Genomic DNA, 9,937 nt, shown 5'->3' with positions numbered 1-9,937 from the left:
TTTCTTGTCCCTTCTCTTTTTCTAAGGACCCAAATTTCCCTGGAGGCGTCCCCACGCCTTACAGAAAGCTGTCATCTTTGAGCACAGGAGGGTCCTGTGGCTTCAGGGAGCCCCGAGTCTTGCCGGGGCCCCAGCAGGTGTGGGCCTGAGCCCCTGGCCCCCCCGGGCTCTGAGAGACAGAGGGGCAGCCCCTGACCAAAGACAACGCGTAGCTGGCACTTTAAAGCACACACAGCAGGTGTGGCCCCCAGGGGCTCCTCGATGGTGCTGTTGGCATAGAGCTTTCTGTCTGGCTGCCCGTAGGTTCCCAGGGTCTGACTGCAACAGTGGAAATCATCTCTGTGTGACTGCCCTGTCGGCGTCCCCCGCCCCGCCCCGCCCCCCGTCGATGAGCGTGTGCCCACTCTCCTGTTTCGTCTGAGCCCCGAGTCCCCATGCTCCCCGGGACAGTGCGTGGAGCCCAACACCTAGACTTGGTCAGGACTATCTGGTCGCCGTTTTACAGGCAAGGAAATGGGCCCCAAACGTGGAAGGGGTGGAGCGCACACTAGAACCAGATCCCATGCCAAAGTTGCCTTCTCACCCTCCCTTCTCCCAGCTTGCACCTCCTTTCTGGTTTTGTTGTCCTCCCAGGAACCAAAAACCCCAGCTATTTTCTGACCAAAATGTGTTTCATAACAAACCATCTGGTGCCTTTCCACACAGAACTGGCTTGAGCCTCCGTGCCCTGCTAGCTGTCTGGCTGCCGACTTCCATGCTAATGGAAGTACTGATGCTAATTTGGAGGGTGAAACAAAACCAAACTCTGGAAGCGTCACCCTCTTCCTGACTCTCACCCCTGGGTCGGGACATGTCAGCAGCAGTCTGTCCTCAGTCTCCCTTCCTCCCCCCTCCCCCCCCCCCACCACGTCACCCCTCGGGGCGCCCATCAGAGGTGCCTCCCAGGCCTGATCACAGTTGGAGCAGGTTTCACCAGCCCAGGAGACACACACACCATTTCTCAGAATCTGCTTGTCCAAGCACTTGAATCAGCACAAAGACAGAAGGGCCTGGGCAAGGAGTGGGGTGGCGTTTGTAGAGTCTATCAGAATATGGGGTCATTTCTTTCCCTGCCCAGCTCTTGCACCTTGCTGCCCACCCCAGACCTCCTTGGTATTGGCCCCTGGATTTGTTACGCGGCAGCACGTGTTGGGCCTGACAAGCTGTCCCTGGCAGGAGGATCTGGGAGCCCCGAGAGGCCATGCTTGTGTGTGTGTGTGTGTGTGTGTGTGTGTGTGTGTATCTGGGAGCCCCAAGAGAGGCCATGCTTGTGTGTGTGTGTGTGTGTGTGTGAGAGAGAGAGAGAGAGAGAGAGAGACACTTGACCTTCACAGTGGTCTTTGGCTCATAAGCCTTTGGGTATGCTCCAGTGTGTCTGCAGATAAGTCTTATGCTTTACTTTGTGTTGCTGTTAAAGTTGTTCTAATGAGGAAAAGAATAAGTAATAAAGGTTCTCTTTTTGAAAGACAAAGAGCACTTGCAGGGAGCGGCCTGGGGCCCTGTGGGAGCGTGGTTGGTTTGGCAGTTCCTGGTTTTAGTGGTTATAACAGCAGTGACCACAGGCCGAGATGTGGTGGTGGGGAGTGCTCTGTGGTCCCCTGGTGGAAGCCCAGCTGGGAGCCCCTTTTCACCCAGCAGATGTGGGGTGTGGTGAGGTCGTCCCTGGATAGCTCAGAGAGGCCACACCAGTGATCCAGGGCCACAGAGACCTAGGTCAGGGCGTCCTGGTCAGGGGTCTATGAACCAACCCATCGAATGTGCATATGATCACGTGTGTGTCCACATGTGCGCTTTTCTTGGGGAGGATGACCATCGTTTCCATCTCATTCTCACGTGGGTCCGTGACATTCATTCATTCGATGGACTCTATTGCTAAACACCAACTGGGCTTGGGGCTCCGTGCTGGGGCTGGCAGTCCAGACAGGGTCCAAACGGACTCCAGAGGTGTGGCTTTGGTGTGACTAGGGACCAGGGTGGAGGACAGTGGGAAGTGTCTAGCTCAGGCTGTGACACTGGATCAGTCACTTCTTTCCTGAGCCTCAGTTTCCCTCTTTGGGAAGAGGGTTCAACAAGCTCCATGCCCCCCACCCTCCCTGGGTTTTGTGAGACTCGGGGGGGACCATTATGTCATTGTGGCTACTGAGACGGCTCAAAGCTCATTCAGAGCAAAAGGCATTTGGACCAAATACATTTAAGCAGGCTGCACACCCAGTGTGGAGCTTGACCTGGGGCTTCAGCCCATGACCCAGAGATCAAGACTCGATGCAGGGCTTGAACTTGCAGCCCTGAGGTCAAAGCCTGAGCTGACACCAAGAGTCGGAATCTGACTGAGCCACCCAGGTGCCCCTGGGCTAAGTACATTTAAGGAAGTCCAAGTAAAATTGATAGCAAAGGCACCTGCTGTTAACTGAGCTCTTACTATGTGCCTGGTGCTGTGCTAAACTTAATCTCATCTGAGCCCAGGTGCTTTTTAGCTCCTTTGCTGCAGGCACTAAGGCTGGGGAGAAAGTCAGTCATGTGCCCAGTACTTTGCAGAACCATAGGGTAGACTCAGTTTTGTCTGACCCTTGACCCCACCACATCCTGACCTCCCTGGAGCCACACCAGTAGTCCTGTTGCTCCTAGCCTCTTGTGAGCCCCACGGTGTCTGCCACAGAAAGGCCCCTCTCTTCAGGCTCCGGTGGGGGTGTCCAACATTTATCCCTTTGTCCCTTCCAAACAGTGATATTTAAAATGCCTGGAACCCAGAGGTGGTTCACAGGTCCCTGTGATGTCAGCCGGTCAGGCAGACTCACTGTGAATTCTGAGTGGATCGTAGATGACTAAGAAATTCTCTCCTTTCTTCTTCTCCCATAATCTGAAAAGACACCCAACAAGTTCATCTTTCGGTTTAAATTTGGCCAGTGCCTTTAGTCTCCGGATGTCTCAAATTATGAATCCCGAGCACCCGCCGTCTGCTCTTTCATGCATAACGGATGAAGCCGGGAAGAACAGAGTCGCCTTTCAGATTTGATGTGACCTTCAGCTTCACCGGGTGGGTATTGAGGTCTCCTCTCCCAGGAGGAGATACCATCCCAGTTAAACCTCTCCAAGGACTTCTCAACAAGCCCAGATAAGGAATTGGGGTGGATTCCGTGCCCTCAGGGCTTGGGGTCGGCCTTCCCCCACTGCCACCGCATGTGTACAGATCACAGCAGGCGGCCCCTTTATCTGTTAGAGGACGTGAACCTTTCTCCAGTGTTGGATACCTGCCAGGCCCTGTTAGGTCCTCTACATCTAACGTTGGTGATACTGGTTGTAACAACCGTGCTAGGAGATGGGTGGTCGCGGTCCCATTTTCAAGATGGGACAAGTTGAGGGTCAGGGAGGATAAATGAGTTGAGCCAAGTCTCAGAGCCAGTAAGGAGCAGACCTGGATTCGCACCCCGGGGGGTGGCCCGACTGCAGTGCTTGTGTACTTACACGGCACTACCCACCCTGTGGAGTGAAGGGCAAGTCCAAGCCGAGCCGCCCGCACCCAGCAATGGGCAGCCTCTCCCAGGGGACAGATGAGAGCTGCCGGCCAGTGGGGGCGTCCACGGGCAGAGTGGCAGGGTCTGGGACAGGGGCCATCTTCCAGACGGGTCCGAACGCTTCCTGCCTGCCTGTAACCAGGCAGCTGCCCTGTGGGGCTGCTTCTCCGGACATGCCCAGTTGAACGCTTGGCAGCCGTGTCTCCTCACGTCAGCGCCAGGTAGTGCCCACCCCACCCCCCAGTGGGCATTGCCCAGCCTGTGGCGGGCAGGGAAGGGGTGGCCAGGGTGAGCTTGGGGGTCTCTGAGAGGAGGAAGGCTTCTTCTGACAGCAGACTGCACGCATTTCTGGTGGCGAAGGGCAGCCACAGAAGAACCAGGAAGGGGAAAACAGCTCTGGAACACTGGTAGCACCTACACACATCAGCTAGTTGAAGCGGCTGCACAGTGACTGGGCTAGTAGGCATTGTACGCCCATTTTAGAGACCATGAAACTGAGGCTCACTGAGCTTATGTGGCCTGCCAGCCTCCCACACGTGGGAAGAGGCAGGCCTGGGATTCAAAGCCTGTGTGTTCTCCACCGACCTGGAATGGCCCTGCCTCCCTGTGGGTCACTTGGAACGTTTGGACGATACCTTGCTTCCTTAGGAACATTCTGAGCCAGGCGCTCGGCACACAGACGCTGGATCAGGTTGGTGCTCCCAGCCCGGACAGATGTGAGCTGTGTCACAAGTCCTGGTTGCCAAGCAACAATTCTGACTGCACCTGCTGAGCCCCCGCGTGGGGTGGGGCCACCAGGGCCTGTCCTGATCTCTTCACAGTCTAGGGGTTGTGGGTCACGATGCCCCAGGGAGCTGGGCATGGGCCGGGTCTGCACCACACCAGGTGGACATTGGAAGTCAGAGCTGAGGAAGCCAGCAAGAACTTCTGGAAGAGGGGAGCGTTCCTGCTGGGTCTTGAAGGGGGGTACAAAGGTTGGAGACTGCCTTCGCTACCCTGAGCTCTGGGCGGCCAGAGCCCGTGTTTGAGACACCTGTGGGCCCAGTGTTCAGCATAGCGCCTGGCACAGTGGCTGTCATTCACTGGAGTCAGCTCATCCAAAGGGGGTCAGCCAACCTGGCTTCCTAATGAGGACCCTGAAGGGGGAGGCACCCTGGATCAGCAGGCAAGACCCGCCTCTGGGGCGCCATGGTCCATTTGGCAGGGTATCTGTTCTGGAGACAAACCCATCCCAGGACAGACTTCTCCAGGCGCCCCGGACTGGGTGCTCTTAGTCTCCGCCACGCACGGCCCAGCCTGGTTTGGTAAAACGTGTGGTCTGCTTCGCTGCCCTGACCAGACATCTTAGTTTTCCAAATGTCTTCAAAGCGGCATTCTAGAATGTCAGTGCCAGAAGAGCCCCTAATGGTCCTCCAGCCCACCCACTCTGCTTATAGCTGGGAAACTGAGGCCCACGGAGGGACTGGACTTCCCCGAGCTGTGCGGGAAGTTAAGCAGAGCTGATATTCCAGCCATAGTTTTTTTTTTTTTTTTCCTGCTCAATCCTCCACCCCAGAGGGAGGAAAGAAGTCCCTTCCCCACATTCGCTGGGAAGGACCATGTGCTCGAGGCCCGGGGGCTTCTGGGAAAGTGGAAAAGATTAGAAGAAGGGCTGGAGAAAGGGCCTGGTGAATTCCCAGGCATGGAGTGTGTGTCAACTCATCACCTCTTCGGCCCCTCCTCGAGCCCCGAGGTCTCTGCAGCTCAAGCTGCCGGCTCACAAGCCCTGAGAGAACCAAGAGCTGTGGTTATGAGCACAGCCTCTAGAGCCAGCCTGGGCCCGAATCTCAGCTTTACCACTTCTTAGCCGCGTAAACGACTTCATAGTCGGGCCTCGGTTTCCTGTCTGGGAAAGTAAGATGGTAACAGTATTGTCCAAGCCAGGGTGTTTTGAGGAATGAATGAGTTAAGGACTAGTTTGTATCATAAGGTGCCGAAAACACCGTCCACTGGCGCTGTCCCTCTGTCCTTGTGAGGGCGGCTCTGGGGGCGGGGCGAGGCAGGGGTGGGGAAGACCAACCTCACTCAGCCCAGGGGAGAGGCTCACCCCACCTTTCCCGGCGGCAAAGCGGAAGAGGAGATGAGTCGTGTCCCTCCACCTTCTACCCTGATGCCACTCGAGTGCACAGTCCGGCTTGTCCCCACCATCGAAGTGTGCCCTCTGGGAAAACTTGAGAAACTTCCTTGTCCTTTCGGGATTCAGTCAAGAAACATTATGCTAGCAGTTTCAAGTAGGAAATACATCTCTTAATAAAGAGACTCCACTGGCAGGGCTAGGGGCATGAAGGAGGCCCCAGCTAGGGCTCGGGGAGTCGGGGAAGGTTGGGGTCAAGGGAAGTGCTGGCAGGGATCTTGGCGCCCCCTCTCCTGTGGCTCTCATGTGATCCAGTCTCACAGGCGGAAGCTGCTTGGGGTCAGCTCACAAAGGGAGGTGGGAAAGTGGTTTGTAGGCCTCTAGCCCTGAGATCCAACAGGGCACATAGAAGGGAGGTGGTGCTGGGCGCCTGGGGGGGCTCAGTCGGCCGAGCGTCCAGTTTCGGCTCAGGTCAGGATCTCACGGTTTGTGGGTTCGAGCCCCACATTGGGCTCTGGGCCGACAGGGCGGAGCCTGCTTGGGATTCTCTCTCTCCCTCTCATTCTGCCCCTCCCCTGTGCTCTCTCTCTCTCAACATAAATAAACTTACGAAAAAAATTTAGAAGGGAAGTGGTGCCGAACAGCCACCAGACCACCTGGCACGCCTCCTACCCTGCACTCTGGGGGGTGGATAGTCCAGAGAAAACCTACCTGCCACACTGACCCCCCTCAGGTGCCGCACCAAGAGTCACACGGGATCGTTAATCCTTGTGACAGCCCTGTGAGAGCCAAGCCTCTGAGAGGCAAAGTGACCTGATAAATGACAGAACGAGGACCGCACCCCAGGGCTGTCTGCACGTGAGCCCGGCCTCTGCCCCTGGATGCTGGCTGGGCTCACCACTGATTGAGTACCCCCGTATGCCGGGCAGGGTTCTAGGTGGTTGGAACATGGCAGGAAATGGGAGTTGACGTTTCACTATGGGGAGGGGACACCGAGCCCCCTCCCCTGCAAATATGAATCAGTCTCTGGTGCTCAGTCCTACGAAGATGCTCGCCTCAGGGCGAGGGGATGGGCGACAGGGTGGGCAGGGGACCTTGAGCAGAGACCTACAGGAAGCAAGGAGCCAAACTTGTGGCCGTATTTGAGGACGGGGCATCGTAGCAAGTGCAAAACCCCTGAGGCGGGCAGAAATGTGGAATGTGCCAGAGACAGAAGAAGGAGCAAGATCCGTGTGGCTGGAGAGGAAAGCTGGGAAGCGAGGTCCGAGAGCAGGTCAGGTGTGTGGGGCCTCCATGGCAGGGGCCTTCGACCGGCTTCTGAGCAAGACAGTCATGAGGAAGTTCTGTGCGGGGAGAGATGAGAGTGCAGACAGGCCACACGCAAAGGTGGTGCAAGGGCCCCAGGGGTACCACGGTCATCCGAGGTCAGGCCCGTGCATACCCGAACGTGAGCCTGGGAACACATGAGTCCAGCGGGGAGCGGGCGTGTGTATCCCTTTGTGCATATATGTGGGTCCCTGCTTGTCTCTAGGGGGCAGCAGTAGGGAATGTCTTTGATTTTGGCTCACTCGCTGTCCGGGCCCCCTGCTTGCCTGACATTTCCGCAGAGCTCAGCTCTAGTTTTTATACCGAATCAAAACAGATGACCCGTGGGACCCGGCAGAGCTGGCGTGTGCTTCTTGGGGACTTGGGTCGAGGGTCTGCCCCCTGGGGGTCTCAGCTGAAGTAGGGAGGACTCCCAGCCACGTGCTGTAAACCCAGAGACCTCTTCCTCCCCCCGGTGACCAAGTTGGATGAGGGCTCCCTCCACCCAGTCAGGAAGACTGATGTTTGATCCCTGCCAACCTTAAGCAATAGCCAGATTCCTAAACCCGAGGGCCTTCAGGAAAAGCCACGTACGCCTTCAGTACTGACTGTGGAAAGGACACAGAGCTAGGACTCAGAAGGACCTGAGATCAGATCCCATTTCTGCCACCTCCTACCTCATAACGTTGGTCAGATGACTGCTGCGTCCCCATCTGTGGAGTGGGGACCCACCTCAGGGTGTTATTGTGGGGTCTAAGTGAGCACTCCCTGTGTGCTAAGGGCTCTTCGTGAAGCCGCCGCATTTACTCCTCACAATAACCCTCTAAAATGGCTGCTGTCCCCATTTCACAGAAGAGGAAACCGAGGCCTGGGGAGGTGCAGTTACTGACCCCATCACTCTGCTGGGAATGGGCAGAGTCTGGGTTTGGGCCAGGTAGTCCGGCTGTAAAAGCAGCAGCGTGAGACGGGAGAGGAGAAAGCAGGGTGCCTGACTCCTGGTCAGTGTTTGGTCAGTGGTGGTTGTTATTATTGAGGCCGAATCCTATTCAGGATCAAGCTCCTGACCCCAAAGGGTAGCTCGGGGCTCTCTTTTCTCATTTTAAATTTAAAGAAGGTAGTGGAAAAGCAACAGGCGCAGGGGACAGAAGTTCAAACCCGGGCTCTGAGAGTCCTTCGCTGTGTGACCTTGTGAGCCTCCACGTGTTCTCATCTTACATGAGGACACTCACACCGGCCTGCCTGTAAGGATCAAATGTGTACAAAAGGGCTTCGCTTCCTGTCATGAGTCAACTTGTGCCCTCCCAAAAAGATACATGGAAATTCCAACCCCCGGTACTTCAGAATGTGGCCTTAGTTGATGGCTGTTTGTTGGGAGAGAGAGCAAGAGAGAGAGAGAGAGCAAGAGAGAGAAACCAGGGGAGAGGCAGAGAGTGAGGGGGAACCGAGGATCCAAAGCAGGCTCCACGCAGAGCGCCTGACATGGGGCTCGATCTCACGAACTGTGAGATCGTGACCTGAGCCGAAGTCAGATGCTCAACCGACTGAGCCACCCAGACGCCCCAGAATGTGGCCTTATTTGGAAATAGGGTCTTTACAGCAGTCACTGAGTTTAAACAAGGTCATTTGGGTGGGCCCTCATCCAATGTGACTGATACCCTTATCAAAGGGGGAATTTGGACGGGACGGACACACGCAGAGGAAAGACGGAGGAGACACAGGGAGAGCGCCATGTGAAGGCTGGAGCCACGCTGCCGTGAGCCGGGGAACTCTAGGGCAGTCAGAGGCTGGCAGAGGCAAGGCGTGGTCCTTCCCCTGCAGGTGACAGACAGAGCACCGTCTTCTGGCCTCCACAACTGCGAGACGATACGTTTCTGTCGTTCTAAGCAACCCCGTTTGTGGTGCTTTGCCACAGCAGCCCCAGGAAGCTAATACACAGGCTGTGCCAGAACATCCAGAATGCCCTCCGTTTTTTCTGGGGATACAAACACCCCACCCCGCCCAGGAACCCTGTGAAGAGACCCAGGCTCACAGAGGCGCCGTCGGTGGCCGCGTCACACATCAAGCGGGTGCAGTGCCAGGACTCGAACCCGGGTCTGCCTGACTCCAAAGTCCGTGTGGCTCTGCCTGGCAGCAGAGGCCGAGGCTGGAGGCCAGGCGGCCGGGGGAGCCCGGAGCAGCCCAGGAACCGGGGCGCCGCTCTTCAGCTTTGCTCCGCGGCCTCTCCCCGTCCTCCTCCGCACCCCTGCCTGCCTCCGCGGCCGTTGGGTCTCACGGCCTGGGCCACAGGGCACTTGGAGGGGGAGATGGCGGTTAGTGGCTCACTGGTGTCAGAGCCAGAGCTCCCGGGTTCCAGTCCTGACTCCTGCTGCCCAGTTGTGTGACTTGAGCAAGTCACTGCCCCCTTTCTGAGCCTTGTCTTTGTGAAAAGGGACCAGGAATGGATCTCTGCCTCGCGTGCAGGGAGGTTGTGAGGTCAGGCACAGGAACGAGTTCACGGGATGCTGTAACTGGGGCCGCTGCCCAGGCGGGATATAAAGTCGTGCCTGAGGCCACAAGGGTGCTGTGTCCCACACTAGCTGATTGGTCTGGTCTCACCCGGGGTGGGAAGGCAGGTGGGTCAGATTTAGAAGATTCGGAAAGCTCTGAGATGGATTGGGATATTTCGTGGTCATAATTTATCAAGTGCTTTGTGCCTCATTTTTGTTTTCATGCAGTTTTCACAAGAGCTCTGCAGAGGAGGTGATGTTGGTCCCATTTTATAGATGCGGAAACTGAGGCTCAGAGAGATGAAGTTTGCCTCAGGTCACAGAGGCGGGAAGGGCCAGGACCAGGGTATGAGGCCGGGCCTAACTCAACACACCCGTGCTCTTTCTGCTTCACAGAAGCTCCTTCATGCCAATACCAGCCTGATGGTTGGCGGACACTGGGCTGGGACCCGGAGAAGGGAAGGGACTTGTCAGAGGCCACA

This window comes from Panthera pardus, unplaced genomic scaffold (assembly GCF_024362965.1).
Source record: "Panthera pardus isolate Hobbes unplaced genomic scaffold, ASM2436296v1 HiC_scaffold_11, whole genome shotgun sequence".
NCBI lineage: Eukaryota > Metazoa > Chordata > Mammalia > Carnivora > Felidae > Panthera > Panthera pardus.
This window is presented reverse-complemented; position numbering follows the sequence as displayed.